The sequence below is a fragment of the Phlebotomus papatasi genome, unplaced genomic scaffold (genome assembly GCF_024763615.1).
Source record: "Phlebotomus papatasi isolate M1 unplaced genomic scaffold, Ppap_2.1 HiC_scaffold_629, whole genome shotgun sequence".
Taxonomy (NCBI): Eukaryota; Metazoa; Arthropoda; class Insecta; order Diptera; family Psychodidae; genus Phlebotomus; species Phlebotomus papatasi.
This window is the reverse complement of record NW_026604827.1, coordinates 1-7,634: the sequence shown is the minus strand read 5'-3', so window position 1 is coordinate 7,634 and position 7,634 is coordinate 1. Positions and strand designations below refer to the sequence as shown.

Genomic DNA, 7,634 nt, shown 5'->3' with positions numbered 1-7,634 from the left:
TTTGACCACTTTTAGGGGGTTAAAATCGCGATTTTAATTTACACGATTAACAAATACTTTATAGAATATTCTAAATACCATATTATTATTTATTAGAAAATTATAGTTTATTATCTAAAGAATTCAAGCCGTTTTGACCACTTTTAGGGGGTTAAAATCGCGATTTTAATTTACACGATTAACAAATACTTTATAGAATATTCTAAATACCATATTATTATTTATTAGAAAATTATAGTTTATTATCTAAAGAATTCAAGCCGTTTTGACCACTTTTAGGGGGTTAAAATCGCGATTTTAATTTACACGATTAACAAATACTTTATAGAATATTCTAAATACCATATTATTATTTATTAGAAAATTATAGTTTATTATCTAAAGAATTCAAGCCGTTTTGACCACTTTTAGGGGGTTAAAATCGCGATTTTAATTTACACGATTAACAAATACTTTATAGAATATTCTAAATACCATATTATTATTTATTAGAAAATTATAGTTTATTATCTAAAGAATTCAAGCCGTTTTGACCACTTTTAGGGGGTTAAAATCGCGATTTTAATTTACACGATTAACAAATACTTTATAGAATATTCTAAATACCATATTATTATTTATTAGAAAATTATAGTTTATTATCTAAAGAATTCAAGCCGTTTTGACCACTTTTAGGGGGTTAAAATCGCGATTTTAATTTACACGATTAACAAATACTTTATAGAATATTCTAAATTCTAAATTATGGATGGGGTATATATTTTTACGCGTAGGGAGGTGGGAGTTGTTGGAGAGTAGGAAAATTTTGAGCCGCGGGGGCATGCCTGCGCGCAGCGCAGGCATGCCCCCGCGGCTCAAAATTTTCCTACTCTCCAACAACTCCCACCACCCTCCCCCCTTGCTCTTCTCTCTCTCTCTTCCTCATTCTCCCTCTTTTTTCTTCTTCCTCCTCCCCCTTTTCCTTGCTTTTCCCTTTTTTCTCTTCTTCTTTCTGCTCTGTCTCTCTCCTCTCTGCCCTATTCTCCTCTTCTCCTCTCTCTCTTATCTTAATCTGTGTTATTTTCTTCCCCCTTTTTCCCTTTTCTACTCTTTTCCTAAGTTTTATTTTTGTTTATTTTTTTTATACCCCCCCCCTCTTGGGTGTTTTTGTTTTTAACAACAACTATTTTTTATTTATCTATTTTTCTCTTTTGGACAGAATTTGCATATTACTGTTGAAATGCAGTATTTCTTGAATGTTAACAACACGACCACACCAAATTTTACTATGAGATTTATTTAATATGTTTGAGATGCATATTCATTGAGTAACCTAGTATATAAACGCTTATTTAAGAGATTTAACATGAATTTCTAACCATCTAAATTTAGCTCGACTGAAGTATAGTTCTTAAGTGTAGGGACATTTGAACTTTTCAAACACTTCAAATGTTAAAAGCGGCAAATTTTTCAACCAAGACACAAACCGGATTCAAGACATTTGAATCACTTTGCTTACGCGGGAAAATCCAAACTTTGCAATTGTTTTCCAACGTTAAAACATTTACGCGGCTATTTCAAAACCCTGCAATTGTTTTCCGAGCTGAACAATTGCTTTCCTTTAACACCCGCTTTAACATATCATTATTTTTAGTATCCGACTGTTCAAATCCTGTGAGCGGTACATTTTTTTGCATTGTTTTTACATACAAAATCTAAATTTTAATCGTATTTGTATTATACCTTCAAAATTATATTCTTCCTTTGGCACTTAGAACACTAAATAAAAAATTTAAATAGTTATCTATAAAGCATTAGGGAATTATATCGCGATTAAGCGGTTTTCGCTCAAGTTTTACGCTTAAAATTATAAAGAAAAGTTTTCTTATAAAACAGAAAACATGTAATGGATTTTTCACGGATTCTCTTCTCTTACAAAACTTATTTTATTGCTTTGCACTTAGAATAGCAAATATAATATATTATTATCTATTTGCAAATCGTTAAAAAATTATACTGAAATGCAGTTAATGCAATGTTGTTAATTATTAAAATGTGTATTGCGACTCACCACGTTTTCTGAAAAATGCTGAGATGCTGGGGTGCTATTCCTACCAACGGCTTCCGCTGTCGAAGATGGCAGAGGTACTTTGCAATTGCAGCTTATTGTTGCTCGAAACAGTAATTAGAAAATTTTATTAGCTAATAATAAATCATTAGAGAATTCAGAGGCTCTGAGCAAAAGTGGACCGTTTTGATATGGAAATGCATACAAAGGAGACCACTCTTGCTCTGAGCGGCTCAATTAGGGTAGAGTCAGCCATTTTCGCCATTTTAGCCACCCAGAATTAAAAAACTAATTTAAGAATAAATTTTACTTCAATAATCACAATGAAATGAAATGAAAATGTTTCAATGAAATTCACCAAAATTCTCGAGACAAATTATAGATATTAGATAGATATTGTTTCAAACTTCCTTTATAAAAACATTCATTTTAATCTAACAAAAATGCCATAATTTACGAGGCCCTTAAAGCCTAAGGCTGGCCAAAAGTACTGATTCTACCCTATATCGCGATTAAAATTGGACCTTTTATGCAATTTTTATACATGTTTTTGTTTAAAAATTGCAAAAAATGCTCTTAAAGAACACTAACTTGTGGATTTTGCTGCATTTTCTATTAGAAAAGTAATTTTCTTTCTTTACACTTAGGACAATAAAATCTTATGAGCTCTCTATAAATCATTGTTCTGTAGTCTCACTCTGACTCTGGTCAGTGTCAGATTGTAATCTCAAATTTGCTCCAATTAATATTCCATTAACACTAACTGTGTTTAAATTCATTATGTCCAAAATTTAGTGAACACAAACACTGATAGTACATTCCGTACTACCGGCTAAAATTTCAATAAAATATTTAAGGGATAAGTCCCTTATTAAGGGGGGTTCTTCTTCCAATAAAAACGATATGGTATGTTATAATAGTGCTAAATATGAATTTTCAGAAAGAACTTCAAAGGGGGAATTTCCTTTATCTCCAGACAAAAAAAAATTTAAACCTCAGAATGAATTTTTCAAGATATTTATAAATTTCTAGTGAAACTAGAGATCTTAAAAATCTCAATATTTTTTAAGTCCACGATGCGCTTCAAGAATTTATCCCTAAGCAGAATCGCCGAAATACATTGGCTCCCTAATGGAGATTTTTTGATTGCTCTTAAAACCCTCAACTAAATTAAGAATGCTTCAGCACTAGGAAGTCACCCATTCACATTCAAAGAAAACATTAGGTATAATTCCGTCCAGAGAAGAATCTATTACGAGATAATGAAACTTGATTGCAGTTACATAAAGGAACGGCTTGCTCCTCAGGGGATTATACCAGTTGAGAAAATGAAATGAGGCAAAAAATTTCATTGACTCTCTTAATCTTCCCACCTTTTTCCTCACAGAAGTTCCTGACAAACTAGATGTTGTTTTTTTGATAGTCAACACAAGATGATATCAATCCCCCCCCCCATTACGTTGTACAAACTATCACCCTACTAAATAACCTAAATAACACGATAAAATTTTGAAAATCACTCTTTTCATTTGAAAATCGCACACTTCAAGGTGGAGTTCTCTCCGTCACCCTATTTTTTAAAAGGATTAATTGTCTGGAGTCTCTTCTCCGCTGAATCCCAAATCATATTGTTAATGTATGTATATAAAGACACAAACGATATGAAACAAAAATCACAGGAAAAAGGAAATGCAATAGAAAACTGGACCAAGTCCAAGGGATTTAAATTTGCAACAAGAAAAATAGCAGCGGTTCATTTCTGTAAGAAATACATGTGAATTGCACGCCCTATAAACATTGGAAATTGTGTAATCTCCAATGAGAGAAAAACTCATGCATGGGAAAGACTCATGCAAACATAAATGAACATATTACGGTGCTTATCAGATACAATATAAGGTGCGCATCGGAAATCTCTAAACAAATTCACCAAATTCAGCAAATTAATCACATATTCCAAGATTAGAATAAAATCCATCATTATGAATGGCCAGGAAGAGAAACACAAAAAGGAGCGCAATAGCCCACTTATGTGACTTATATAATAAAACAGTAGATATTTCACACTTACGGAATAGTTGCCGAAAATATATTGGGCAAAGAAACAATATTCTAGGGAACCAATCTATATAAAATTTGTCATGTGACCCTGAGAGAGAATCAAAAAAAAATCTTTCTACAAGACATCGGGTTACAAAAAGAACTGGAATTCTACTAGCCGCTCCGACGGGTTCACCTGTGGCTAGTGGACACCATTGAATGAAAACTATTAGGGCAAATCACAAAATTAATTCGTTAAAAATTAAACACACAACATAAAAATATATAAATTTTTATATATATTTAATGTTATATATATGTTAAATATATATGCATATAATATTTAACATGATCCTGTAAAAAATATTTTCGGCATGCACACAATATAAAAAATTGTGTTAATTATTGTGTTAATTAAAGCAGAGAGGCACTAAAATTAGTGGATTTTGCACGATTCTTGTCTGTTAAAAAAGTTATTATCTTTCTGAGCATTTAGAACAGTAAATAGAGAATTTTATTAGCTCTCTATTAATCACTAAAAGAGCATTAACAGCGATTAAAATTGGCCTTTTTATGCAGTTTTTATAAAAAAAAAAAAGAGTACTCACCGAGCTTGGCCTTCATGGGATCAAACTGCTTGATGGTGTCCTGCTGGGTGGCAACCTGAGTGGTCTGGTAGGTAGAGATGGGCTACAGCTTTTTGGTGAAGATGTTGTAGCCGATGGAGAAGAAAGCTGCTTGGAGTCTCGACACCTCACGAAAATTAGGAGCTTCGGGGCTTGTTCTTCAAGGGATATGGCAGACATTTGATCCTACTCTTCTCTTCTGATCCATGGTGCTGCCTGATGGTGCCTATGGCCCTCTTCATGGCTTCCCCGCTCCCGGATCCACGCGAAGTGCTGCATATCTGCTTTGCCGACAAGTTTCTGCTGTTCCCTCTCCATGTGGCCAGCCTAATAATTCGCCAACGTCCAAGGGAGGAAGTCCTCAGTGTATCCTCTCGGGAATCCTGAGTGAGATTTGTCTTCTCAGACTGTTTTTCTCTTCGAACGTTCCATGGCTCTCTACACTTTCACTGTTGGTTACTGATGTGGATGTGGGGTGCTCCCTGGCACTCTTGACCACCACACCACAGCAATCAATTTTTTTCACAACTTTTCAATACAATGCGATTTTGTCATGTGTCGCCTCTGCGAATCCCGTAGCCAAAATAAGATACCGTTATCGTTACCGTTAGAGTGAATGAAGCTATTAACAGATTGAGATTAAAATTAAATCCTGAAAAATGTTCCGTATGGTCTTTGATAATAGCCGTATAGTATTTTTTTTTCTTTTTTTTGGGCTTAGAAAAGTAAATATATAGAATTTAATTATCTATCTAAAAATCACTAGAGAATTTTTCCGCAAAATAAAATTGGCATTTTTATGTGATTTATTAAAAATACCTAGCTTGGCCTTCGCGGGATCAAATTTGTGCGCCCTCATGACTTTGTTGACGAGATTGTAAAGGAATGGCGAGAGGTTCTCCTTTGGCTTCCTGATCACCAACTTTATGGTGACCTTGATGGTGCTCTGAGTAACAGCCAGTGGTCGTCTAGTAGGTGGAGATGGGCTCGAGGTTTGTTGAGAGAAATATGCTGTAGCCGGGGGAGACGAAAATCCCAATTTGTGACTGATGCTTAAATAATATATTTATCCTTGAGGGAGCAGAAAAAAACAGCTTTGTCGGAAAAGGAATTATGCAGCACTTCGCGTGGATCCTGGAGCAGGGAAGCCATAACGAGGGCCATGGAGACCATAAAGCAGTACCATGGATCAGGAGAGAAGAGCATGAACCAAATATCTCCCCTATTCCTTGAAGAACAAGCCCCTGAGTCTCCCCAAGGACGTCGTGATCTATCGAGGCTTAAAGGGTTTAAAAGGGATTAGCTATCAAAGTTATGACGATAACTATTTACCCCTGAAATGGTAAAGGCAATCAGAGTTTGCACTTTGAACCCTTAATCGACATTATTCACCTCCGCATGAATATTATATAAACTTCAGTCACAAATTGGGATTTTCGTCTTCCCCCACTGCAACATCTTTCAAGAAAAAGCTCATTCAGGATTCCGCGGAGGATTCAATGGGGACTTCCTCCACGGCGCGTAGACGAATGATGAGGTTTGCCATAGGGAGATTCCACATTCTCCTTGTGACCAGCCTCATCATTCGTCCACGCGCCAGGGAGGAAGTCATCATTGAATGCTCCCCGGAATCCTGAATGAGCTTTTTCTTCTCAAACTGCTTTTTTCCTCGGACGTTCTATTTCTATGCGGTTTGTCGGTCGTTTCTAAATATCACACTAAACACTTGCACTATTCCAACTCATTTTTTCAGCCCTTTTCACTAGACTAGACTAGACACTATTTTTCCTGTCTCTGCGACTCCCATTTCTGTATCCAAAAAAGAGAAATACCGTTAGCAGATTGTGGTGTCGATGGTGTCTTGCATTGCAAAGTAACACAACATTTAGAAAAGTGGAATTTATGCCAATGTCAACCGCTAGATGGCACTACATATCATAAATGTCGTTTATGAAGTTTCAAAATTCAAATTATCATCAGAATGATTGCAGCGCTCCTGTGTCTCAACAGAAAAACAGAGCATTTGTTTATTCCGGAGTCAGAAAAAAGTTTCTCCTCTGCGCTATTACTTCTTGCTATTGAGATATTCTATTATTCAAGTTAATCGCTTAGGAAGTGGTTGGTTGTGAGTACATTAATATTAGACAATGTGTCCCATTGTAGAAAACATTTAGTTATTTTTACGAGCTTCCAACAAAGTGAGTATCATAACCTTATTTTGGTGTCCACTGCGGCGCAAATTTTAATCAATTTCCGGTTTTTTTTAGCAGATTCATCCCCAATTGTATTATGAAAGCCGTAAGTCTGAATAGCAGAAATCCTCCATTGGGGATCAGATATAAAAATGCTGCAATGAAATAAGGACTGTTTTACATCCCCTCAGCGAGGATTTCTCCAAATGGGGACGCTCATAGAACTGTCTGGGATTAGATATTTAGCTCTGAGTGCAGTGAAGTTGATTAGGCAAAAGATCACCTTTATTGCCACCAGCCACACTTCAATTTTCCCTCTAAAAGAGGCAATTTTTGAAATTTTCTACAAAAGAATATGAATATGAGAGGATGTTTAGTAGAACAACAGTTTCGGACAAGTGTGCTTTTAATTAATTGTCTACTAGAGGCAAAAAGATAGATTCCCTGGTATTGACAGCTCAATTTAACGGGATGAGTCTTATGTGATAAATCCTTCATACGTTGTTTGCCAAAACTTTACCGAGAACATGAAAATGGCCATGGAAACGACATCAGGACAACTCCATAGTTCGTGAGTACATTTTGCCAGATTTCACTACAATTCGTCGGGTATATTTGCGAGAGATTATTCATAAGGAAGTTGATCATCATTCATCACACTATTGTAGTCAATGAAAGACTTCCTATTCCTGAACATCTCTTTCATTTTTCTGGTATTGGGATCCAGGA

At 35.3% G+C, this 7,634-nt stretch overlaps 1 long non-coding RNA gene across 2 annotated transcripts; it reads right to left on the bottom strand.

The window, feature by feature from the left end:
• Positions 1–1,079: 1,079 nt before the first annotated feature.
• LOC129809336 (uncharacterized) lies at positions 1,080–6,572 on the bottom strand. 2 transcript variants are annotated; one of them, XR_008752639.1, is made up of 5 exons: positions 6,372–6,572; positions 6,106–6,171; positions 5,533–6,047; positions 4,696–5,335; positions 1,080–2,151 (listed from the first exon to the last, which is right to left on the bottom strand). It is a non-coding gene; the product is annotated as an uncharacterized LOC129809336 (long non-coding RNA). The 2 variants fall into 2 exon arrangements; XR_008752638.1 differs by lacking the exon at positions 6,372–6,572 and having other exon boundaries at positions 6,106–6,357.
• Between the last annotated feature and the right edge of the window lie 1,062 nt (positions 6,573–7,634).